Source organism: Bombina bombina, chromosome 4, assembly GCF_027579735.1.
Source record: "Bombina bombina isolate aBomBom1 chromosome 4, aBomBom1.pri, whole genome shotgun sequence".
Classification (NCBI taxonomy): domain Eukaryota; kingdom Metazoa; phylum Chordata; class Amphibia; order Anura; family Bombinatoridae; genus Bombina; species Bombina bombina.
This window is the reverse complement of record NC_069502.1, coordinates 1129203961-1129230540: the sequence shown is the minus strand read 5'-3', so window position 1 is coordinate 1129230540 and position 26580 is coordinate 1129203961. Positions and strand designations below refer to the sequence as shown.

General features: G+C 38.0%; 1 protein-coding gene across 1 annotated transcript in view; it reads left to right on the top strand.

The window, feature by feature from the left end:
* The window catches only part of USH2A (usherin), a 2188359-nt gene that overhangs the window by 401370 nt on the left and 1760409 nt on the right, over positions 1-26580 (top strand). The window lies entirely within an intron of this gene.

The following is a 26580-nucleotide window of genomic DNA, read 5'->3' as shown; positions in this document are numbered from 1 at the left end:
GAGTTTAACAAAAAATAATGTAAATGTTACACAAATGGTTGGTATTCATTTTGTTTAAAACAAGACGAATTATAAAGCGACAGTCAAGTCCAAAAAAACTTTCATGTTTCAAATAGGGCATGTAATTTTAAACAACTTTCCAATTTACTTTAATCACCAATTTTGCTTTGTTCTCTTGGTATTCTTAGTTGAAAGCTAAACCTAGGAGGTGCATATGCTTATTTCTTAGACCTTGAAGGCCGCCTTTAATCTAAATGCATTTTGATAGTTTTTCATCACTAGAGGGCATTAGTTCACGTGTTTCATATAGATAACATTGAGCTCATGCGCGTGAATTTACCATGGAGACAGCTCTGATTGGCTAAAATGCAAGTCTGTCAAAAGAACTGAAATAAGGGGGCTGTCTGCTGAGGCTTAGATACAAGGTAATTACAGAGGTAAAACGTGTATAATTATAACTGTGTTGGTTATGCAAAACTGGGGAATTGGTAATTAAGCGAAAACAACAAAAATTCTGGTGTTGGCTGTCCCTTTAAATAGCACAAGCAACAAACATTAGAATTTTTTTTTTAATATTGATGACGATGATGATTCGGCTGACCTGATCTTTTTTGCACTCACACACCTCTACTATTTTTTATTGAGAAACATCAGTGTTTTGAGGTGATGGACTAATGCTAAATGTGTAAATCATTACTTCCATGATACAGTTTTACAATGAAAGCTGTAGAAAATAAAAGCAAGTTGTTGCTATTTCATATAGTTTTTTTCCCCATATTTAGTATTTTCTAAAATGTTCTGGTCTGTTGAATAAAACCAAGTGATGATTTGTGGTTGCTTTACTGAAAAAAACACTGACATTGATGTGTAAATTCAATATGTGCAAATGACTAAAACAGCAACAGCAAAGAGGTTTAAAATTGCTAAGCTCTATATATATATATATATATATATATATATATATATATATATAGCTATGCAATTTTTATTGCTAACACATTTATAGAAGTAAGTTTAATGGCCTGCTAATTATTCAGTATTAAAACATTAAAACACCCATGAAAAACTAATGTGAATTTTGTGCTTAGATCGTGATCAATTTTAAGAAAATCTGCCTTTATATGTTGTTATTTGAAACACAGTAAGACAATAAAATACAAACATCTTAAACATTTCTTCAATCATATAAATGCAGGTTCTATATATGCTAACATATTAAGCTATGTTTATCTGTGGCCCTCTACTGGACATATAATAAACTGCAGTCATTTTGTATTAGGTCATAAAGCCATAAATGACAAGGCTTTTGTTTACAATAATGACCTTATCAATAAGCATCACAGATTACTAATTTATATATATCTTGACAGATTAGTGCTTATGAAATTCAGAGTGTAAGTGAAACCTTCCCGAAAGAAAAATGAATATTTTTAAATTGATTGCTGGGAAAGCTCTAACTGTACCTGGAGAGTCAATGTAATAAAGGTTTCTCTGTATTAATATTACGAAAACCATTTATCCAAGAAAAAAAAAATCAATATTGCAATTCATCTTAGTTTGTTTTTTCTATTTCCAAGTTATAATTGTCTCCTCTTTAGTTTTTAGAGTTCCCATTTAATAAGTGTAAACAGGTTGTGTTACAAATAAAATCTGCTTAAGCAAAATATAGAAAATATCAAATGAACATAAAGCGGTTTTGTTCTAAAAACTAAAAAAAATCAAATTGTACAATATTTTTCACATTATTCTTATACAAATATTGTACAATTAAACGTGTTTTCTGCTTCTTTTTAAAGTGAACACAATTACGCGAAGATATCCAAATAGTTCCTCCAAGCAAGCAGGAAAAATTGGTACATCTACACTGCAAAATTACTTTATTATTATTCTTTATTTATAAAGCACCAACAGATTCCGCAGCGCTGTCCATGGGTAACAAAGATAAAAGGACAGTACAATATGAGACACCAGACAAAATTTAACAAAGGAATACAGGGGGAATCTAAATGGGTAGGGGGGTGAGAAACAGAAGGTGGGAATGATGTTAGCGTGGAGTTAGATGAGGGCAACTATTAGTCAAGTGGAATTCATTAGTTACTGATTTGGTGATAGGCTTCCCTGAACAAGAAGGTCTTTAGGGAGCGTTTAAAGGAGGAGAGGTTGGGGGAAAGTCTGACAGCTCGAAGGAAGTGCGTTCCAGAAGGTTGGTGCCGCATGAGAGAAGTCCTATAGTCTAGCATGGGAGGAGGTGATGGTAGAAGAGGCAAGGAGTAGATCATTGATGAATCTTAGGGGACAGGCTGGAGTATATTTGTTGATGAGTCAGGACAGGTGGGGGGGGGATGCATTGGTAAGGGCTTTGTAGGTCAGAGTGAGAATTTTGAATTTAATTCTGCTGTGAATGGGGAGCCAGTGAAGGGACTCGCAGAGGGGTGCAGCGGATACAGAGCATCGGGGGGGGGGTGGTGGATTAGCCTAGCAGAGGCATTTAGCATGGACTGAAGGTGGGAGAGGCGGGAGAGAGGAAGGCCAGTTAGTAGGTTATTAAACTAGTCAAGCCGGGAAATTACTAGGGAATGGATTCGTTTCAGCACTCAGAAAAGGACGAATTTTGGAGATATTGCATAGATGGTTGTGACAGGATGAAGAGAGCGATTGGATGTGGGGTATGAAGGACAGTTTGGAGTCAAGTGTAAGTCCTAGGCAGCGGACTTGGGGTGATGGGGAGATATTGGTGTCACCAACAGTGATAGTAAAGTTAGAAACTGGAGTAGATTTAGATGGGGGATTAGAAGAAGCTCAGTCTTTGACATGTTGATTTTTATGTGGTAAGAGGCCATATGGGAAGAAATGCCAGATAAGCAGTCGCTGATGTGGGAAAGGACAGAAGGAGAGAGTGCAGAGGTGGATAGGTAGATCTGAGTATCATCAGCAAAGAGGGGATAGTTGAAGCCATAGCTACTGATAAGTTTACCCAGTGAGGAAGTATAAATAGAGAAGAGTAGAGGGCCTAGAACAGAGCCTTGAGGTACTCCAACAGACAGAGGCAATGAAGAGGAGGAGTCGCGAGCAAATGAGACAGAAAAGGACCTATTAGAGAGATAAGACTGGATCCAGGAGAGGGCAATGTCACAGAGTCTAAGGATGCTGAGAGTCCGTAGGAGGAGGGGATGATCAACAGTGTCAAAGGCAGCAGACAGGTAAAGTAAGATAAGTATAGAATAGTGGCCATTGTTTATCAGAAAGAAGATCGTTAGTAACCTTGGTGGACCTTTTCAATTTTCATAATAGTTTTATACTTATCCAAGCATTTGTATATTCCCTTATAGCTTTAATGAAGCTAAACTTAATAATAATAATAATAGTTTAATAAAGAATGAGGACATAAAGTAATAATAGGGAGTACTTGTAAGTCCACAAGCATTTTGGGAGTGGGGCTACCATGGGAGCAATGGGGTGGGTCATGGTTATGGAAGGGTACATTGTGGGCAGGACCTGGTTCAGCTGGGTAAGCCATTGATAGATAGAGCTGCGGTGGGAAAAGCACTTGGAGAGATCACAGTTGGGGGGTGCATGGGGGCAGCCATTATGCAACACCACTGATAATCTATAGAGGTTTAGAGGGGTTAACACAATTAGTATGAACAATCATGGGCATGCACGCTGCTTTGGAGAATTAAGGAACCATTTCCTTACAACAATATTTCCTGGAAGCTTTCTGGGGCAGGGAGGTAATGGCAGCCTGTAGTTGATGGTCCACCAGTGTGTATTTTTTAACAGTTTCACAATAGGAGGGGAAGGGTCACGGGTGTATAATAAGCAGTGTTGGGTGGAGTCAAAACATGTTGTGGACAGAGCCAGGGCAGTTCTGAGAAACTGTAGCATTTGCCCTGATCTGGAAAAGACAGGGATCAGACCTCCATATCAATGACCATCCCACAATATCTGGGTCATTTGGGAGGTATGTTCCATGTATATGGTGATACAAATACACACATAAGGTAGAGTTTAAATACAAATACTCACATAAGGTAGATTTTAAAGTGTGCAACAGACTCCTGGGACAATTATAAAATGGGACAGGATGCAAAAAAAAAAGGGTCTGTTACAGGAAAATAAGGACAGATGGCAAGCATGCATTATTTAACCTTATATTTTTTTAAATCACCATTTCTATTGTCACATATCTCCCAAACCATGACAATCCCGTAATATCTGGGATGGTTGGGAGGTGTGTCACAATACACACAGTGATTGCTAAACATGTAAGGTTGAATAATGTATGCTTGCCAGCTGTCCTGGTTTTCCTGTGACATCCCTTTCATGTGTGTGTGTCCTGTTCAACTTTATGATTGTCCTAAGATTCAGTCCCACTCATATGTGAGTATGGGTTTATTTGCATAATGTGGAATCTGAGTCTCCTGGTTTTTTAACATTAGGACATCTGAATTATAAATTATAAATTGGTAAACAGGCATCCACAAATATCCTGCAGTTTACAGATTAGATCAAATAATATGATATTTATAATTTGTGCATGTAATATGCAATTTAGCTTATGGAGTTTTTGGCAGAACTGTGGAAAGTGTTGGTAGGGGGGGGGGGGGGTCAGTATTGGCAGTCCCACTAAATTACAACAATTTCTATAATATTTCCATAACTTGATTCTTCTAACCACCTTCATTTCATCACCTCTTTTCTTTAAATAATGATTTTCCCATGCTTTATACTATAAATTGGTTAATATATTTAGATATTTATAATTAAATATATTTTAAACATATGGACTTTTACAGAACCAGCTAGTACTCTTATAATATGATAATGGTATTATTTATTGTGAAATGTCTTTTAGAATTGTGAAAGAAATGTGCCCATTCTTTTTTTTTTTTACTTTAATGGACGTTAAAATCCAAAGACATACAAAATGTGCATTTTATTTATTCCCAATTGGATGTTATTCCATAAAACAAATTTGCACCCACTGTTCTAGCATTTGCTTTTATCAGCCTTTTTAAGGGTGTTGAATGATCAGTCAAGAGATGAAAAAGTGACAGCTCCTTTGGGGTAAGACAACCATTAAAAATGGGTATTTGTGCAGTTCCATGATATTATGTTTTGCTAATTTTATAAAAAGAGTTAAATAAAAAGTATATGTAGCAATATTTAAACATGTTTCTTATGGAATTTTTTTATAGCTTTAATAAACATATTTTTCGAATATAAGGTAGTTAATATTTTGCTCTGGTTAATATACCTATTTTTCGGCTTTGATTTTGTGGCTGCAATAATTAACTCTACATTCCAAGAAAAAACTGAGTAAAAAATAAATTATATATATATATATATATATATATATATATATATATATATATATATATATATATATATGTGTGTGTGTGTGTATGGTTGTATGTATGTATATGTATATGTGTATATATATATATATATATATATATATATATATATATAAATATATATATGAAAAGAAAATGAGAGAGTAGGAAATATTGCTTTACTCACTTTTCGGTGCCACCCTTTTTATTAAATTTAGAAACAACATAACAGATAGAAAAACTTCAGGACATATATTGATATCCTAAAAAAGCAAGGGAATAGAAAAGGCACACGAAGAGTACTTTGAAAAAAATCTATTTTTTATTATCCCAAACCACATTCAAGTGATTCATCTGTCAATGCTTAGCTGCACCACCCAAAGTGAAAACTTAAAACCTTAAAACAGATGGTATAGAATAAAAATTGGGACCGATCCCTATCCCTAGGCATACGTATGCAAAACTAGGATATCCCTAGTATACAAATAATTAATCAAGGAGGAAAAATAATACATATGCAAAGTAGTACACAGGCAGGTCAATGGGAATTGTAGCGGATACAGTCCTTACATACAGATACAAATCTAATTCAAAAACCCCAGTGTCAGTGACCAAACAGATGATAGTTCTCTTGCTGCATATTAGAATATATAATTCATAGCCACTGAACAAGTCACTGGTAAGAGATGGATTCGACCGCAGCAATTCCTGCTGCACACTAGGTCATTCAGGTAGATAGCCTCTGTGAAAAAGCAACAAGTAACAGCACTTATCTTAGATCTTTTGTTGCGATGTTTCAAACAGCCTGATTGCTGCCACATTCAGCGATTCCTCAGAGTGTCACATATCCCTGGGTGGGAGTGGCAAACCATCACCAAAGGCTGTGAGTGGCTCCTAGCAGACAGACTAGTTCCTATAGGTCAAGGAAATACCAGCTGGATCGGCAAAAACACCGCAACACAGTGCAAACTTTCACAGAAGTAAATATAGATACCAAGGTGTACCGTCTTATATAAGGTAGATGTCCTCTCCATTCAGCAGATCCTCACCGCATCCGTATGTCCCACTCGAACATTTGCTCACTCACAGCACTGCAGGATGCACTATCATATCAGCGCATAAGCAATTACACAGGTGTGTTCTGCTTAGTTACAGTCCCAAAGTGTAGCTGGTCTGAGCTGTTAGGCTGGAATAGGACCACAACGTCTTGTAATACCACTGGTTCCCCAGGAGATAGTCGACTTACTCTTGGGACAAATTACACATTAGTGCCAACGCACGTTTCACCCCCACAGCAAGTATGTGTTACAGGGGTTCATCAGGGCATACTGAGTCCTCACCGGACTTTCTCTTTTAAAGGAACACCTGATTGATTACAGGTGATCATCCCACACATTCTAACAAATGTCATAAAGCTGTATCCTATCTATCCTGTGTGTTGAATACATCCCTTATAGAAACACTTATTTATAGGTTGTGTTATATTATATTTTATTAAAAACTTGGCTTCACCTAATTCCTAGTTATCCCAAGCTAATCCTTCACAACACTATATAAAGAATTCACTTTATTCAATAGCATACACTCTATCAGTCCCTAGATTATATAGATCAATTCTCTACAGGAAACTTGCATAATCCAGCTTGTCATTCAGCCCTGCTGGAATTCTAGTTCCTAATCTATCGATCCATTTGGCTTCTTTTTGCAAAAGAACCTTATCATTATTACCACCTCGTCCATTCGTTATCTCCTTGTCTATAATAATGAATTTTAAAGAATCCACATTACCATTATGCGAAGCACTGAAATGTCTGGCAACATTTGTGTCTTTGGAGTGAAGTATATCATCCCTGTGCTCTTGTACCCGGTCCTTTACTAGCCTCTTTGTTTTGCCAACGTAAAAGACCGGGCACAAGCACCGCAGAAGATAGATCACTCCTTCAGATTTACAATTGAAAAATTATTTTATATCGTAAATCTTTCCTTCCTGAACCAAGAATTGTTTAGTGCTATCCATGTGGGCACAGTATACACAGTGCCCACATGGATAGCTACCTTTAATTCCCTTGTCCTTTCATAGCCAATCCGAATTTGAAGGGCCTCTAGAGAACTGGCTTTTCACCAATTTATCTCTTAAGCTCTGTGCTTTTCTAGCCATCATCACAGGTCCATCCCCTATGACATTTTTAACCTTATCATCCAAGGTAAGGATATGCCAGTTTCTCTTCATTGCTACTGACCTAATATTGTCCCATTGATTGTTGAAGTTAGAGATAAATCTAATCTGACCCTTGTCTGTTCTTAGATTATTTCTATATAGAAGGTCATCCCTAGACATTCTTCTAGCTTTCCACAGGGACTTCTTTAGACATTTATTCAAATATCCCCTTTTCAAGAATCTATCCCTCATCAATGATGCATGAACATCAAATTTAGAAAGAGAGGAACAGTTCCTCCTCAAACGGAGGAACTGACCATATGGGATCCCTTTCTTAAGATGTTCTGGATGGCTACTTTTTGCATGCAGAATGTTAGCATTCTTTTTCCTATAATTCTCAGTAACAATTGTCAGGCCCTCTTTTTTCAGGGTTATGTCCAGGAAATTTAATTCCTTAGCATTAGTTTCTGATGTCAGCAAGATGTTCTTGTCATTGTGGTTCAATAAAGAAACAAAATCATTAAATTCATCCACTGTTCCATCCCACAAGACAAGAACATCGTCCACATATCTAACCCACATCAGCACTTTATCATCAAAAGTACTGAAATGGTGTTTGAAAATGTCAGACTCCCAAGACCCCAGGTGAAGACTTGCATATGTGGGGCACATATTGCCCCCAATTGCTGTTCCGCATAGCTGACGGAACACCTGTCCTTCAAATGTAAACACATTGTTCTGAAGAATAAACTCTAATAACAAAATGACAAATTCTGTGTGTTCTGTATATGCAGGACCCCTTGTCTCAAGGAATCTCCTGATCGCTGTGAGGCCTATCTGGTGTGGAATGGAGGAGTATAGACCTTCCACATCTAAGGAAGTCAGAATGGTCTTCTCACTTACTGTAATCAAGGAAATGGGGGAACAAAGTTCATTTTTTTTCTTCTCACTTACTACCACCCCATCCAGTTTCCTTAATAGGTCTGCCATATCTTTTACATAAGATGTCAAAGTTAATAAAAAGGGACGTAAATATTTATCCACATATTCCCCAATTTTCTCAGTAATACTGCCTATCCCTGAGAGGATGGGTTCTCCCAGGGGACACTTCATATTCTTATGTAGTTTCGGCAGTACATAAAAAAACTGGCATAACTGGGTACTCAGGCTATAGAAATTTAAATTCATTCTGGCTAATTACTCCTCTACTCCTTGCATCATTCAGTAATCTGAAAAGAGAGTTTTGAATTTGTCCTAGAGGGTTGCTGTTAAGCTTTTCATACTGGTTTTTATCGTTTAGTTGATGTTTGACTTCATTCACATATAGATGTTCATCTAGTAGAACCAGATTACCGCCCTTGTCGGCTGGCTTAATCACCAACCCTCTAGCCATACTCAATTCCTTTAAAGCTTTCCTCTCCCTAGGTTTCAGGTTGTCATCCGTTTGTTGGGATATTAAATTATCAATATCCTTTTCGTTTTTAATAAAATATAATATAACACAACCTATAAATAAGTGTTTCTATAAGGGATGTATTCAACACACAGGATAGATAGGATACAGCTTTAAGAAATTTGTTAGAATGTGTGGGATGATCACCTGTAAACAATCAGGTGTTCCTTTAAAAGAGGAAGTCCTGTGAGGACTTAGTATGCCCTGATGAACCCCTGTAACACATACTTGCTGTGGGGGTGAAACGTGCGTTGGCACTAATGTGTAATTTGTCCCAGTAGTAAGTCGACTATCTCCTGGGGAACCAGTGGTATTACAAGACGTTGTGGTCCTATTCCAGCCTAACAGCTCAGACCACCTACACTTTGGGACTGTAACTAAGCAGGACACACCTGTGTAATTACTTATGCACTGAAATGATAGCGCATCATGCAGTGCTGTGAGCGAGCAAATGTTTGAGTGGGATATAAGGATGCGGTGAGGATCCGCTGAATGGAGAGGACATCTACCTTATATAAGATGGCACATCTTGGTATCTATATTTACTTCTGTGAAAGTTTGCACTGTGTTGCGGTGTTTTCGCCGATCCAGCTGGTATTTCCTTGACCTATAGGAACTGGTCTGTTTGCTAGGAGCCACTCACAGCCTTTGGTGACGGTTTGCCACTCCCACCCAGGGATACGTGACACTCTGAGGAATCGCTGAATGTGGCAGCAATCAGGCTGTTTGAAACATCGCAACAAAAGATCTAAGATAAGTGCTGTTACTTGTTGCTTTTTCACAGAGGCTATATACCTGAATGACCTAGTGTGCAGCAGGAATTGCTGCGGTCGAATCCATCTCTTACCGGTGACTATTCAGTGGCTATGAATTATATATTCTAATATGCAGCAAGAGAACTATCATCTGTTTGGTCACTGACACTGGGGTTTTTTAATTTTTTAATTAGATTTGTATCTGTATGTAAGGACTATATCCGCTACAATTCCCATTGTCCTGACTGTGTACTACTTTGCATATGTATTATTTTTCCTCCTTGATTAATTATTTGTATACTATGGATATCCTAGTTTTGCATACGTATACCTAGGGATAGGTCCCAATGTTTCTTCTATAGCATCTGTTTTAAGGTTTTAAGTTTTCACTTTGGGTGGTGCAGCACTGACACAGATGAATCACTTGAATGTGGTTTGTCTATTCCCTTGCTTTTTTAGGATATCAATATATGTCCTGATGTTTTTCTATCTGTTATGTTGTTTCTAATACATATTTATATATATATATATATATATTTATATTTATATAGGCGGGGGGCGGAGCCGGCAGCTGCAGAGATGGCAGCATAACTCCGGAGCTCCGCTGTAAAGGCCCTTATATCATTATGAATCCTCACCATCCTTGCCCCTAAACTCTCCTACAACATTCCCCAGCACCTCTAAAACCTGTGGCAACAACTCTGAGGGATAATCCTTTCATCTCCCCCTGGACCAGAGACACCCAGCACTCCGAGCCGAATTCAGGCCACATCTGACATCAGGCAACAAATGTACCCCTTTGCTGGTCATCAGGGGCCACAACCAAGCTCCTAGGAAGGCCCACAATCTAAAACAAAGGGCCCCAAGACTGAAAAACAGCAGCCGATTTTCGAGTCGGACCGGAAAATAAATTTAGCCCGGGGATTGGGCCTACTTCGGAATTCCGGAACTCCGTTTTCTCCAGGGTAAGAACTTTTTATAAACCCTACTAAATCAGCCTACCCACACTGAGACAAGCGCATTCCCTAACTGTAATCTGGCCACAATATATAATTAACAACTGCATGACCTCTGCAGGCCTCTGCAACACACTGAGCCTGGGGATTAGGCCTACTACAGGACCAGCTACAGACACAGACTAGCTGCGCACTCTAACCTAACTTTCATGCCTAATTACTGAAACAGGATCTGCAACTCAAATACTCCAAATACCCCTTTGTGCAAAAGAGGAAATAAATAACAGTTTTGCTGCTTTTAACCACTGACTCTGTTGACTCTGCAGCTCTTTTGAAACATAAATCCTCAGCAACATTCAATACCTGGCTTTCAAACTTAGCCTGGAGATAAAACCACTCTTTCCATGATTTGTTGCCGTGATTCTGGTACATTCTAGTACAGACTTTAACCCTTCCAGCCGCAATACACCACCGCTGTGCATCTTTTATTTATTGGCAGTGATTACAAGATCCTTTTGCCTGTTTTGAGAACTTGTTCTAACACCTCCATATACCTCATAAGTGTTTCTTGACATAAGACAATCTTGGCGCAGGAGAACCACGAGTCACGCCACGTGTATCTCTGGCCCAACATGACAGCTAAATGCAATGTCAAACATGACAAAATGTCAAAATCTCTTACAGGGAAATCAAGCCTTATGTCCTCTTTTTTGCATAGTTCAGACACAATGAATACCTCTCCTGCTTCCCAAAAAACTGGTGACAAAACCCCTCAAACCCTGTCACAGGAATCTCAACCAAACAGAACCTTACCAGCTGAATGCCAACTCTCTCCTTCATTTTTGCAAAATTTACCATCGAAAAAGGACATTGCGGACATAGTCCGTTCCTGTATTAGGGAAGAGCTGGCCGAATTAAAGCAGGACATTCACACCTTAGGTTTCCAAGTTGAATCTCTTGAAAGTAACCAAGAAACCATTAAAGAGGATGTACAGCAACTAACTGACCAAGTAACCTCTCAACAGGAGACCATACTTTCTCTTCAAGATAAGCTCGACGACCTCGAGAATCGAAGCAGGCGCAAAAATATGCGTATCAGAGGAGTGCCAGAGTCAGTCTTGCCCAGGGATTTCCCAGTTTATTTGCAAGATCTATTTCGAAATCTGAAAGAATCTTCCTATACTGAGGATATCCTATGGGTCAGAGCTCATAGAACTTTGAGACCAAAACCTCCTGACTCAGCTCCACCACGAGATATCGTGATCCGTTTAAAGAACTTTCAAGAAAAAGAAATTCACTTACGACAATCCCGCAAAACTCAGCCTGTAAGATTTAGAGGCAATGTCTTACAATTCTTCCAGGACTTATCAACCCGCACCTTACAACGCAGGAAAGAATTTTCACCTCTTACTACCATGTTAAGAAATAAGAGAATCCCCTACAGATGGGGCTTTCCAACACATCTTTGGACCATCAGCAATAACACCCGTGTCATCTGCAAAACTCCAGAGGACACTCAAACTTTTTGTACAGCACTTGGCCTTGAACCACCTATGGAATCACTACCTGAACCACAGAACTCACAAATCTCCAAGGGACGAATCAATCCAAATGAGTCTTGGCATACAGCCCTTCCTAAGAAAGCCAAAGCAAAAGAAGCCACCACAAGAAGGCAACCCACTACCGGCTTGACCTCCTCTGAAGACTCACCTTTGTGAACTCTTTTACACCTATCTCAGTAATACTAAACAAATAGATGGACATTTTGGCGAATATTGCCCCTTCGGGAAAGGCAAGTACAGGTCATCATCATTTAGTCTAGTCTTTTTGCAACTCAGCAATTTAGAACCTTCTGCTATTATCAGAATGAGAGCAAAGATAGATTCTGACAACTCCTTTCCCATCATGCCTACCTCATCCTCTCCCCCCTTCCCACCTATCCTTTCTCCTTCCTACCCACCCCTCCGACTTATCTACCTCACCTTCCCCACTCTAGGATTCCTATTCAATATAATTTTTAAAAGAAAATGTCAACTTCTCAGGGCACTTTATGGTACTGCCCCCAACTTACTCTCAGTTATGACCTATGATAGGCAGAGAGATTTTTTGTTTTTGGTTAATATGTCAATGTTTTTTATGGTTAATAATGTTATTATGTTTGTTATGAGAAACTGTTTAAGTTATCACCTGTCAAATGAATGTTTTTCTCCTGCAGAGATGTGCCCACACATTTGTAAGATACATATACGTAAAGTGCTCTATGTGACCTCATCCACACAATTAAACAACATACCCCAACAAACACACTATGTTGCCCAAATATAGGAACGATGAAACTCGTAAACTAACCCTTCTCACACAAAATGCTAAGGGACTCAACTCACCCCACAAACGATCTAAAGCCCTTTCAGACCTTTCAAAAAGACAGGTAGACATCTTATTCCTACAAGAGACTCATTTTAAAAAAAACAAAGAGCCCAAATATTTTGGGAAAACATTCACCACTCACTATCACAGCTCCAACACCTCAAAAAGAGGTGGAGTCAGTATTCTACTGCATAAGTCTCTCCCCTTCACCCATATCCAAACCTCTAGAGACACTGAGGGCCGTTTTCTCGGCCTAGTAGGTCTACTTTATGGTAGACCTATTACCCTGGTAAATATTTACGCCCCAAATGTAAAACAAACCCCTTTCTTTAAACAAATATTTAGCCGCATTATAGACATCGCAAAAGGACCCATCTTTGTTGCAGGGGATTTTAATGTTCCCATTCACCCTACTAAGGATAGCTCCAATCCTACAATAGCGATATCAAAAAAAGTCACTAATGTATTATGGACAGGTTTGAGAAACCTTAACCTCCACGACACTTGGCGTTTTATCCACCAGGACACCCGAGACTATACCTTTTTCTCCCATCCTAACAGAACATATAGTCGCATAGATTACATTTTCACCAATCAACTTGCCCTAGCCTTAGTCAACAGATGCGTTATTTCCCCCACATCATGGTCAGACCATTCAGCGGTAAAACTAACCATATCATGGACAAACACCCCACTAACATCATATACGTGGAAACTAGACAACTCCCTTCTTAACAATCCAGACACAATTAAGAAACTTACTAGTACCATTGAAGAATATTTTAGATTGAATATCCCCTCAACGGCCAACAAATATACAATATGGGAAGCACATAAGTGCGTGCTCAGGGGCGAATTAATTAAATTAAAGGCTCATTTCCAAAAATTACATCGACAGCAATATAATGAGCTATCAAACACCTTTGCCTGATTGGATCTGGCCCATAAACAATCCCCTACAAACCCTGATATACTGACTGACTTACAAAACGCTAAACAAGCATTAGACGGTTTCCTACAAATAGAATACCAGACACTTCGCGCAAAAACTAACAGCATGTTTTATTATGAAAGCAATAGGTCAGGCAAGTTATTAGCAAGAGCCTTGAAAAAAAAGAGATTGAAATCTTATATTAACGAATTACAAACACCTAATTGTCCCCACACCCTAAAAACTACTAAAGAAATTCTACAATCCTTTCATGACTATTATTCCACGTTATATAATATTCAAAGAAATGCACCCTCTCAAGGCCCTACCCCAGCTCTGATCTCTTATATTTCCAGCGCACATCTACCCACTATAACAACTGATCAACTTAACACCCTTAACAAACCCATTACCCAAATTGAACTCACCACGGCCATAAAATCACTTAACAATGGGAAAAGCCCAGGGCCAGACAGTTTCACTGGAAAGTACTATCACACCTTCTCTTCTCAACTATCCCCTTATCTCACTCAATTATTCAACGAGGTAACGGACACTAACCCGTTCCCCCAATCCATGCTAGAAGCGCAAGTAGTAGTGATCCCAAAACCAGGTAAACCCCCTACAACGTCCGCTAACTTTCGCCCAATCTCCCTCCTTAACATAGATATCAAACTTTACGCTAAAATATTAGCCACCCGCATCAACCTAATACTCCCAACAATTGTACATATTAATCAGGCAGGTTTCACTCCTCTTAGAGAAGCTAAAGATAATACGACCAAAATTCTATTACTAATGGAACATGCAGTTCACAACCATATCCCCTCCGCGTTCATTTCTATGGACGCGGAGAAAGCCTTTGATAGGCTAAACTGGCAATTTCTGAAGGAGACACTTACCCAATTTGGCTTCGACTCGACCTTCACTGGAAAAATATTCTCCCTTTATAACAGTCCCCAAGCCAAAATAAAGTTGAACAATACCTTGTCCCAACCATTTTCAATCACAAACGGAATGAGACAGGGATGCCCCCTCTCCCCTATATTATTTATCCTTGCAATGGAGGTCCTAGCATCACATATTAGACACAACACGGACATACAGGGGTTCAAAATTGCTCACCAGGAATATAAAGCTACCTTATACGCTGATGACCTCTTTCTCCAACTAACACGACCTCAAAACTCACTTCCCCCCCTCATTCAAACAATACACCAATACGGCAATTTTTCAAACTTCAAAATAAATATTACCAAATCAGAATTGCTCCCACTTGGACTACAGACGGAGGAAATCACTGCCATACAAGCACTCGCTCACTTTCGCATACAACCGCGCGCTATAAAATACCTTGGTGTATATATCTCCCACCACACACAAGTCACACTGGACACCAATTATAAAGCCATAGCCGATTCAATCCAAAATATACTGCGCTCCTGGAACAATAAACCACTCTCATGGTTAGGCAGAATTAATTCAGTCAAAATGATTCTTCTCCCCAAATTACTATACCTCTTCCAAACACTACCGATCCCAATCCCCAAATCTGTGATACTCAATCTTCAAAAATCCTTCATCTCCTATATATGGCAACACAAAAGACCTCGGATAGCTACTGCCACCCTTTATCGCTCCAAAGAACTGGGCGGCCTTGGGATCCCAAACCTTACCCAATATAGACTGGCTAGCTTCTACACCAGAATAATACATTGGTGCAGACATTCAGTTCACAAAGAATGGGTTCTTCTAGCGCACTCGTTATCGAATACTTCACATCTTGGCAGCAAGTGCTGGCTACATCCCTCCAAAAGAAACTTACCTACATATCTACCAATAATCACTAGAGAAACTTTAAAACTATGGGATACATCCATAAAACAACATAACCATATCTCAACTGTACCCTCCCCACTAACACCCCTTTGTGAAAATCCAGATTCTCCAATACCATTCCCCACACAAACATCTCAAACACCTCACATTATAAACTCCTCTCCCTGCCTTACAGTCATTCAAAACGGGAAAATCAAACCCTTAACCGAACTGGCCCCCATCCTGGACAAAATACATATAGAATGGTTTAAATACCAGCAACTAACAGACTTCCTTGTCAAACATCCACATAAGCTATTACTTTTTCGCCCCCATACGGGTTACGAAAGCAGCTGCATCTATGACACCCTACACAGGGGCTTTCTATCTTTTACATACCAATTACTTATGCAACCGAGCAGCACATCTCTCCCCTCGTACACGCAAAAGTGGGAAACAGAGATAGGCATTACACAAACCCCTAAGGAATGGCAAAAAATCTTCTCTTGCATGACAAAATCCTCCTCATCCATTTATGTAATGGAAATGAATGTTAAGTTACTATATAGATGGTACTATACACCTCACCGACTTCACACCATTTTCCCCACACACTCACCGGAGTGTTGGAGAGGTTGCCACAACATTGGCACTCCCACACATATCTGGTGGACGTGCCGAACAGCCCAAACATATTGGGAAGCTATCAGAGTCGAATTCGAAAAAGTTCTATCTCTAAGTCTCAGGCTCGACATCTGGTTTTTCATCTTTAATAAATTTACCAAAATAACTTGCAAACTCCGACTAGCCCTACTGACCATCATGACAAACTCAGCAAAACGACTAATTCCCAAAAACTGGAAATGCAATACACTTCCATCTATCCAGGTCTGGAGAGAAACAACCACCCAATCTCTTCAACTAGAAAAATATCGCTTTACTCGTAACAAACAAGTAGCCGACTATGACTCGATATATTTTTTGTGGGAGGAATATCTTAATCAGACAACCCCCACACCCAAAACCACCACCCGAACATCCACTTCTTAAATGCATATTCACTGACTACCCTTTGCTGACAAGCCAGATGCCTTCTCCTATTACTTTGACTTGAACAGAAGGTCATTTCAAGAGCCCGATAATCACTGACACAACAATTTACGTTTCTGCAGGAATCATGTACATATGAATATACATTTATGCATCCATTTGAATTGTTCATTGTATTTTCTCATTCACTTAATTGAATTGTTTCCTTTTTTCTTTTTTCTTACCTAGTTTAAATAACTTACCTATGCAATCTAAATTTGCCTATTGAACGATAAATATATCTACAACTCATATATGTCGAAACACTGTGTTATGTATATGGAATCATTGTAACCACATTGTTGCATATGTAACTGTTTTAATTCTGTGTTGTACGCAGTAATTTTATGTTCAATAAAGCTTTTGAAAAAAAAATAATAAAAAAAATATTTATATTTATATAATCAATTTAAATGGATTCATATATTTTAGTTTAATTTCCTCTTGTGACAAAGTACTGGGCAGAGTTGTGGATAGGATGTATTTAGGACCCAGAGTTTTAATCACTACTCTGATATGTGAGATAAGGAGAACCCAGTGAAAGACTGTGCTTAAACTAACGTCTATTTATTGCATATTATGGTTTCCTGGGGTGGAGTATTCAGAAGAGAAAAGTGGGCCAGTTCTCCACACCACTATTAGGGCCATTGCATGTACATGATCTAGTCCAGTTCTTTATTTTTTTTAGTTATTGAGTTGGATTAAGCTCACCTGAAGTGTTCTGAGGCTATAAATATTTCAATTAGTCAGTAATGAGTGTGATGTGTTATTGTGATGAACAAAAGTGCTGGAGTGCAAAACACTGGAATTAACTAGCGCCTAGATTACTAGTTTTGCGTTATGAGGGGTGCGGTGCTAGCGTGCAGTTTTTTCTCATTGTTCACTTCCCTGCATCGCTGGTATCACGGGTTTTTACAAACCCGGTGTTAACAGGCAAGAAGTGAGCATAGAGTAAAATTTATGTTTACACCTAACACCCTAACATGAACCCCGAGTCTAAACACCCCTAATCTTACACTTATTAACCCCTAATCTGCCGCCCCCGACATCGCTGACACCTGCATTATACTTATAAACCCCTAATCTGCTGCCCCCAACATCGCCGACACCTACATTATATTTATTAACCCCTAATCCCCCCAATGTCGCCGCAACCTACCTACATTTATTAACCCCTTATCTGCCGCCCCCAACATTGCCGCCACTATATTATATTTATTAACCCCTAAATCTAAGTCTAACCATAACCCTAACACCCCCTAACCTAAATATAAGTTAGTACAGCTCACTTTTTGGCCTCCCAGGACAAACTCGTAATACCAGCGCTATGGAAGTCCCATAGACAAAAGTGTTTACAAACTTTACGTAAGTCGGTTTGCGGTAAGGCCAAAAAAGTGTGTGGTGCCCCTAAACCTGCAAGACTCGTAATACCAGCGGTAGTGAAAAAGCAGCGTTTGGACCTGTTAACGCTGTTTTTTCAGCTTACCGCAAAACTCGTAATCTATTTGTATTTATTTTAACTAGGTAGCTAGTAAATTGTTAACAACTATTTAATAACTATTGTACCTAGTTAAAATAAATACAAACTTGCCTGTAAAATAAAAATAAAACCTAAGCTAGCTACAATGTAACTGGTAGTTATATTGTAGCTAGCTTAGGGTTTATTTTACAGGTAAGTATTTAGTTTTAAATAGGAATTATTTAGTTATTAATAGTAGGTTTTATTTAGATTTATTTTAATTATATTTAAGTTAGGGGATGTTAGGGTAAGATTTAGGTTTAGGGGTTAATAAATTTAGTTATAGTGGCGGCAACGTTGGGGGCGGCAGATTAGGGGTTAATAAATGTAGGTAGGTGGTGGCGATGTTAGGGGCGGCAGATTAAGGGTTAATAATATTTAACTAGTGTTTGCGATGCGGGAGTGCAGCAGTTTAGGAGTTAATATGTTTATTATAGTGGTGACAACGTTGGGGGTGGCAGATTAGGGGTTAATAAGTGTAGGTAGGTTGCGGCGACATTGGGGGCGGGAGATTAGGGGTTAATAAATATAATGAAGGTGTCGGCGATGTTGGAGACAGCAGATTAGGGGTTAATAAGTATAATGTAGGTGTCGGCGATGTCCGGATCAGCAGATTAGGGGTAAATAAGTATAATGAAGGTGTCGGCGATGTCGGGGGCGGCAGATTAGGGGTTAATAATGAAGGATTAGGGGTGTTTAGACTCGGGGTTCATGTTAGGGTATAAGGTGTAAACATAACTTTTGTTTCCCCATAGTAATCAATGGGGTTGTGTTACGGAGCATTACGCTGCTTTATTGCAGGTGTTAGGCTTTTTTTCAGCCGACTCTCCTCATTGAAGTCTATGGGGAAATCGTGCACGAGCATGTAAAACCAGCTCACCGCCGACTTAAGCAGCGCTGGTATTGGAGTGCGGTATGGAGCACAATTTTGCTCTATGCTCACTTCTTGCCTGTTAATGCTGGGTTTAGGAAAACCTGTAATACCAGCGCTGTAGGTAAGTGAACGGTGACAATAACGTGCAAGTTAGCATCGCACCCCTCATACCGCAAAACTTGTAATCTAGCCGTTTGTTTGTTATTTTTTGTAATGGTATTTATTTTATTTTTCAGGTTTTTTTTTTTAGATTAGGGCTTTTTATTTTTAATTTGCTGAAAAAGATCTGAATGCCCTTTTAAGGGCAATACCCACACAAATGCCCTTTTCGGGCAATGGGTAGATTATTTTTTTTTATTTTGTGGGTTTGGTGGTGTGGGGGTTTGTAATGTTAGGGAGTGTCTGTTTTATTTATTTTTTGCAAAAGAGCTGTTAACTTTAGGGCAATGCCCTACAAAAGGCCCTTTTAAGGGCCTTTGGTAGTTTATTATAGATTAGTTTTTTTTTGTTTTGTTTTTAAAAGGGGTATTAGAATAGGAATAATTTTTATTATTTTGGATAATTTCGTTTTTTAGTTTTTGTAATGGTAGTTTTTTATTTTTTGTAATTTTAGTGTTTATTATTTTTTGTAATTGTAGTTTTAATTTTTTGTAATGTTAGTTTTTTTTAGTTTAAGCTTATATTTTATTTTTATTTCACAGGTAAGTTTGTATTTATTTTTAAATAGGTAGTTAGTTAGTAATTGTAACTTTACTTTAGGTGTATTTTAATTATGTTAAAGTTAGGGGATGTTAGGTTTAGGGGTTAATATAGTTTAATTTAGGTAGTTACGAGGGTTGGGGGGCAGCGGTTTAGAGATTATTATTCTTAGTTAGTGTCGGCTATGTGGGGGGGTGGTTTTGGGGTTAATAGGTTTAGTTAGTGTTGGCGATGTGGGTGGGTGGTGGTTTAGGGGATAATAGGTTTAGTTTTTGTTGGCAATGTGGGGGGGCGATGGTTTAGGGGAATGGCAATTTAGAGGTTAATAGGTTTAGTTAGTGTTGACGATGTGGAGGGGCGGCGGCTTAGGGGTTAATAGGTTTAGTTAGTGTTGGCGATGTGGGGGGACAGCAGTTTAGGCGTTAATAGCTTTATTTAGTGTTGGCGATGTGGGTGGCAGCGTTTTTTTTTAAGATAATTTGGTTTTGGAAATCATATTCCTTATGTCAAGTAAAATCGTTTTTCGGATCCATTCTTTATTTCGGAACCATTCTTTATTCATATTCATTATTCTATTGTAAATTTCAGAATAGAATAATGAATATGAATAAAGAATGGATCCGAAATAACAAATGGATCCGAAAAATGATTTTACTTAACATAACTAATTTGCTGAAACTAATTTTTTTTTTAACTTAACTAAACTAATTTCCCGAAACGAAATTATTTATTTAACTAATGAAAACGAAACAAAACTAAATGAATTTGTACGCATTGCGCATGTCTAGTTTCTATAGGTGCTTGAGACTTAAAGTTTTTTTCAATAACCCCAATAGAATCTAAAGTAATGCCCCCTTTGACCTAAGTTCCTATGGACTGGTGACTAAAAATTAATTTAATCCGTCAGTAAACAATATTGCAGTGGAGACATTTTTTAAGTTAGTGGACACGGAATTTAAACAACTGGTGGTCAAAAATTCTAGGATAAGGGGCACATACAATCTTACTAAGGGACAATATAATGCCTTAAAAAACCTACAAAAGCACACATCAATTAACATCAAGTCTGCCAATAAAGGGGGGGGGCAGTGGTTGTCATGAACTTTACTAATTACAGACAGAAAAAAACAACTCAATGACATAGACGTATATAAAAGATTTGATAACAAGCCCACTAGAGTTAGCCATAAGGAGCTAGTTAGGATTTTAGATTTGGGATTGAGTAAACATATGCTGACAATAAAAGTTGTATAAGTTTCTTACACCTGTTCATCCAATTGTTCCTGTATTCTATATAGTCCCTTAAGTCCACAAGGGAGACGCATAGTGGCAGGGATAAACTCTCTGTTAAGTCCCACGGCACAATTTTTAGATAAAATCTTGCCCCCCTCCCCCCAGTGACCAAGGGCAAATCATATATCAGGGGCGCTGATGCATTTTATAGATAAGATCAAACAGTTTAACAGCATAGGGAATTATGTAATTTTGTCTACATGGGACGTTAACTCTTTGTATACAGTCATTCCCCACTGATTGTTGAACTAAAACAAAATATTGAGAGTGCAGTTCCATTCTTGAAATTTATTAATAAGGAAGATTGTAATACAATTTAATTTTTGGATACGATCTGTAAGCAAAATGGTTCTTTGAATACAGATCTTTTTTTAAAATATACAGACATGAATATTTTAGTACATAGAAAAATATTCCACCCTCCTCGTGTATTTCAAAGTGTACCCAAGTCCCAACTAATAAGAGTTAACAGAATTGTTTCTAACTCTGAAGTAAAATGGTTGAGGTCCCATGAGATGAAAGAAATGTTTGTCAAGAGAGGGTATAATAGGAGGCCCCACAAATAGGAATACAGCTTTGACACAGACCAGAATAAATGTTGTTAGTACATACAACAAATTAAGCAAAAAGTTTTTTTCTGTGATTAGGAGAAATTGTTTTTTGCTAAATAAAGCATGCCCTGAAATCAAAGAATGTCAAGAGATTCCTAGAGCCGCCTATTGTAGGAGTAACACCAAAAATTCCTTTGGCACCCCCACACATGATACTTTTCCATGGTTTGGGTGTGGACAGTGTATTAGTGTCCTTAAGGGAGGGGTCATTGCTCACCCTTATACAGGTAAAAAGTATCATATCTCAGGAAATTTTACTTGTAACTCTTACTTATGTGGTATATGCCCTTAAATGCCTATGTGGCTTTTTATATGTGGGCGAAATGACCCAAAAGATAAAAGACTGCATATGCCAAAATAAGTCAACTATTAGGAATGAGAAGACAGCTAATTTACCTGTACCAGATCACTTTTTAGCAATGAACCATCTAGCCAATCGACTTAGATTCATGGTAATTGATAGTGCCCCCAAAAAGATAAAAGGGGGGGATGGGGCTAAAGATCTCCTGAACAGACAAGCTAGGTGGATATGGAGCTTAAGTAAAATGCACCCTAAGGGCCTAGACAGAGAATTTGATCTGCGTCCTTTTATCTGAGTATGTATAATTAACTGTGTATACCTAATGCTATGGTGAAGGTCATTGCTTAATATTAAAAGGTGAAAAGTAAGTTTAACAGGTATAGTACACTATGTATATGAAAACTTTTTTTGATAATCTGTATTTGGCAACAACTTGCTGTACGTGTTTTTAATGGGGTGACTTTTTATTAACTGAGAGTAAAATGGTTAAAGGTGATTGTGTTATATGTATAGGTAATGTCAGTGATAATGTCTTTTTTGCATGGCCACTCCCATCTTACATGTTACTGGACACCTCTTTTAAAGGGACACTGAACCCAACTTTTTTCTTTTGTGATTCAGATAGAACATGAAATTTTAAGCAACTTTCTAATTTACTCCTATTATCAAATTTTCTTTATTATCTTGGTATCTTTATTTGAAATGCAAGAATGTAAGTTTAGATACCGGCCCATTTTTGGTGAACAACCTGGGTTGTCCTTGCTGATTGGTGGATAAATTCATCCACCAATAAAAAAGTGCTGTCCAGGGTCCTGAACCAAGAAAAAAGCTTAGATACCTTCTTTTTCAAATAAAGGTAGCAAGAGAACTAAGAAATATTGATAACAGGAGTAAATTAGAAAGTTGCTTAAAATTGCATGCTCTATCTGAATCACGAAAGAAAATATTTGGGTTCAGGGTCCCTTTAAGTGTTCTGTCTATAAATGGTTTCATTTGTGTATAACAAACTAGCTTTAGAAAGGGGCGGGAGCCCTGAAACGTTGCTCTCTTTAATAAAGGAACTGTCTTTTACCTGTGTGCCACCTCTCCTTGTGTTTAAACACAGAACACTTACTGTTGTGAGTTAAAATATCTTCCCTTTTTTTTACGTAGAGAAGTTCAGGTGATATTTTCTTGTCAGCTACTTACAGTTATACAGCACCACTTTCAAGGGATTTATCATATATGTATTATGTCCCTTCATAGGGATTAACATAAAAGCCATTACCTTAAGGTTAAAAAACAAAAACAAACCCCCCAAACATTTTACTTATTATTTCTGAAGTATTTCTTCACTCACACAACATGTTCCTCTTTAAAAGCTTTTAACATTTTTGTTGAGGTAAGAGTTCGTACAAGCTCTTTCTTAAAACTAAATGCAATCAACAGTGCAATAACAAAATTATCTAATGCATTGGAGTATTTTTTTTCACTTTTATACAGGTTGTTATAAAGTAAGCTCACAATTTCTGCTGATTAATATTTCTGCACTCTTCTATTTTAAACACCTTGGCATTTTAACCCTGTTTTGAGTGGCATATCTTAGCTGTTTTTGCTTTTCTGTCAATTTCTCTCGTTAATAAAATTACAATTTTCCTGGATTATTGAAAAACTTTAAATTTAGCTTGTCACATTTTTAGCTATGAAACATGTACACAGCTAAAATATGATAATCACTCAGAACATTATTATATCATGATAAGTGTTTGGACATTTTTTAAAATGTTAATTATAAATTAAGCAAAATTATATGAAATTATTAATTGCACTTGTCACAAGCTGATGTTATCGGTTTAATGGAAAAAAAACCTGCATTCGGATATATTAGGCAGTAATCACTGACAGAGTCAAATAGCCAACATATTATTTTCGTATTATCTTCAAACATATTATTTCTGTGAAAATCTGTGAATACCATTGCACGGTGCAAAAAAGCTTGAGAAAAGCATACTTCTCTATTCTTCATCTGTTTACCAAATATGAGCTTCAAATAAAATACACAAAAAAAGAATTTCCAGTAATACTGTGTTATACATTTAAATGTTTTATCTAATTCAATTGATGGCACTTCTAATGGACTGGAATACCAAAAAAGGAGACCAAAAGGTACGAGTACAGAATCCAAAGTCTTATCACAGTAATCTCTAGGGAATTGATGCAGATGCCAATTTCATTATGAGAAACTAAGAATAAAATATTTAGGGCTAGATAATAGGTGGAGCAGTAATTTATCATCCACCCGTAAACTTGCAAATTCGCCCTGCACAGGCACGCGATTACTAACCAGACATTACAAGTGGTTGGTTATTGCTACCTTGAGCTCGCGGTAGCAATTAGTAATCATAAAATTAACTAAAGATCAGATCTCTGGTTAATTTTATAAATGTCACCCAATTGCCCCCAAAATTAGGAATAGTGTGCCTTTAATAAAAATTTTAAAAAGTAGCATCTTTAATTTTATTAAAATAATATGCTTATATACATATATATTTATATATTAATATGTGTATATACACATAGTAACACATAAATATATACAGGGAGTGCAGAATTATTAGGCAAATGAGTATTTTGACCACATCATCCTCTTTATGCATGTTGTCTTACTCCAAGCTGTATAGGCTCGAAAGCCTACTACCAATTAAGCATATTAGGTGATGTGCATCTCTGTAATGAGAAGGGCTGTGGTCTAATGACATCAACACCCTATATCAGGTGTGAATAATTATTAGGCAACTTCCTTTCCTTTGGCAAATTGGGTCAAAAGAAGGACTTGACAGGCTCAGAAAAGTCAAAAATAGTGAGATATCTTGCAGAGGGATGCAGCACTCTTAAAATTGCAAAGCTTCTGAAGCGTGATCATCGAACAATCAAGCGCTTCATTCAAAATAGTCAACAGGGTCGCAAGAAGCGTGTGGAAAAACCAAGGTGCAAAATAACTGCCCATAAACTGAGAAAAGTCAAGCGTGCAGCTGCCAAGATGCCACTTGCCACCAGTTTGGCCATATTTCAGAGCTGCAACATCACTGGAGTGCCCAAAAGCACAAGGTGTGCAATACTCAGAGACATGGCCAAGGTAAGAAAGGCTGAAAGACGACCACCACTGAACAAGACACACAAGCTGAAACGTCAAGACTGGGCCAAGAAATATCTCAAGACTGATTTTTCTAAGGTTTTATGGACTGATGAAATGAGAGTGAGTCTTGATGGGCCAGATGGATGGGCCCGTGGCTGGATTGGTAAAGGGCAGAGAGCTCCAGTCCGACTCAGACGCCAGCAAGGTGGAGGTGGAGTACTGGTTTGGGCTGGTATCATCAAAGATGAGCTTGTGGGGCCTTTTCGGGTTGAGGATGGAGTCAAGCTCAATTCCCAGTCCTACTGCCAGTTTCTGGAAGACACCTTCTTCAAGCAGTGGTACAGGAAGAAGTCTGCATCCTTCAAGAAAAACATGATTTTCATGCAGGACAATGCTCCATCACACGCGTCCAAGTACTCCACAGCGTGGCTGGCAAGAAAGGGTATAAAAGAAGAAAATCTAATGACATGGCCTCCTTGTTCACCTGATCTGAACCCCATTGAGAACCTGTGGTCCATCATCAAATGTGAGATTTACAAGGAGGGAAAACAGTACACCTCTCTGAACATTGTCTGGGAGGCTGTGGTTGCTGCTGCACGCAATGTTGATGGTGAACAGATCAAAACACTGACAGAATCCATGGATGGCAGGCTTTTGAGTGTCCTTGCAAAGAAAGGTGGCTATATTGGTCACTGATTTGTTTTTGTTTTGTTTTTGAATGTCAGAAATGTACATTTGTGAATGTTGAGATGTTATATTGGTTTCACTGGTAAAAATAAATAATTGAAATGGGTATATATTTGTTTTTTGTTAAGTTGCCTAATAATTATGCACAGTAATAGTCACCTGCACACACAGATATCCCCCTAAAATAGCTATAACTAAAAACAAACTAAAAACTACTTCCAAAACTATTTAGCTTTGATATTAATGAGTTTTTTGGGTTCATTGAGAACATGGTTGATGTTCAATTATAAAATTAATCCTCAAAAATACAACTTGCCTAATAATTCTGCACTCCCTGTATGTATATAATAATATACATATATATTTACATTTTGCTGCTCATAGCTGCGCGACATACCCCCTTCATTGCGCTAGTTCTCCTGCTGTGTCTGACTGCATGAAAAAGAGGCGTCCATTGGAGCCTATGGAAGCGCACTCCCGTGTGCTGGTATTACAAAGTGTAGCGCAAATATCCCCATTAGTGGAAGTGATATTTTGCGCTCCACTTTTAATCTGACCCTTAATAGGGACTTTTAAATAATTACTATTGAAAGCAATTATATCAAATATTTACAAACT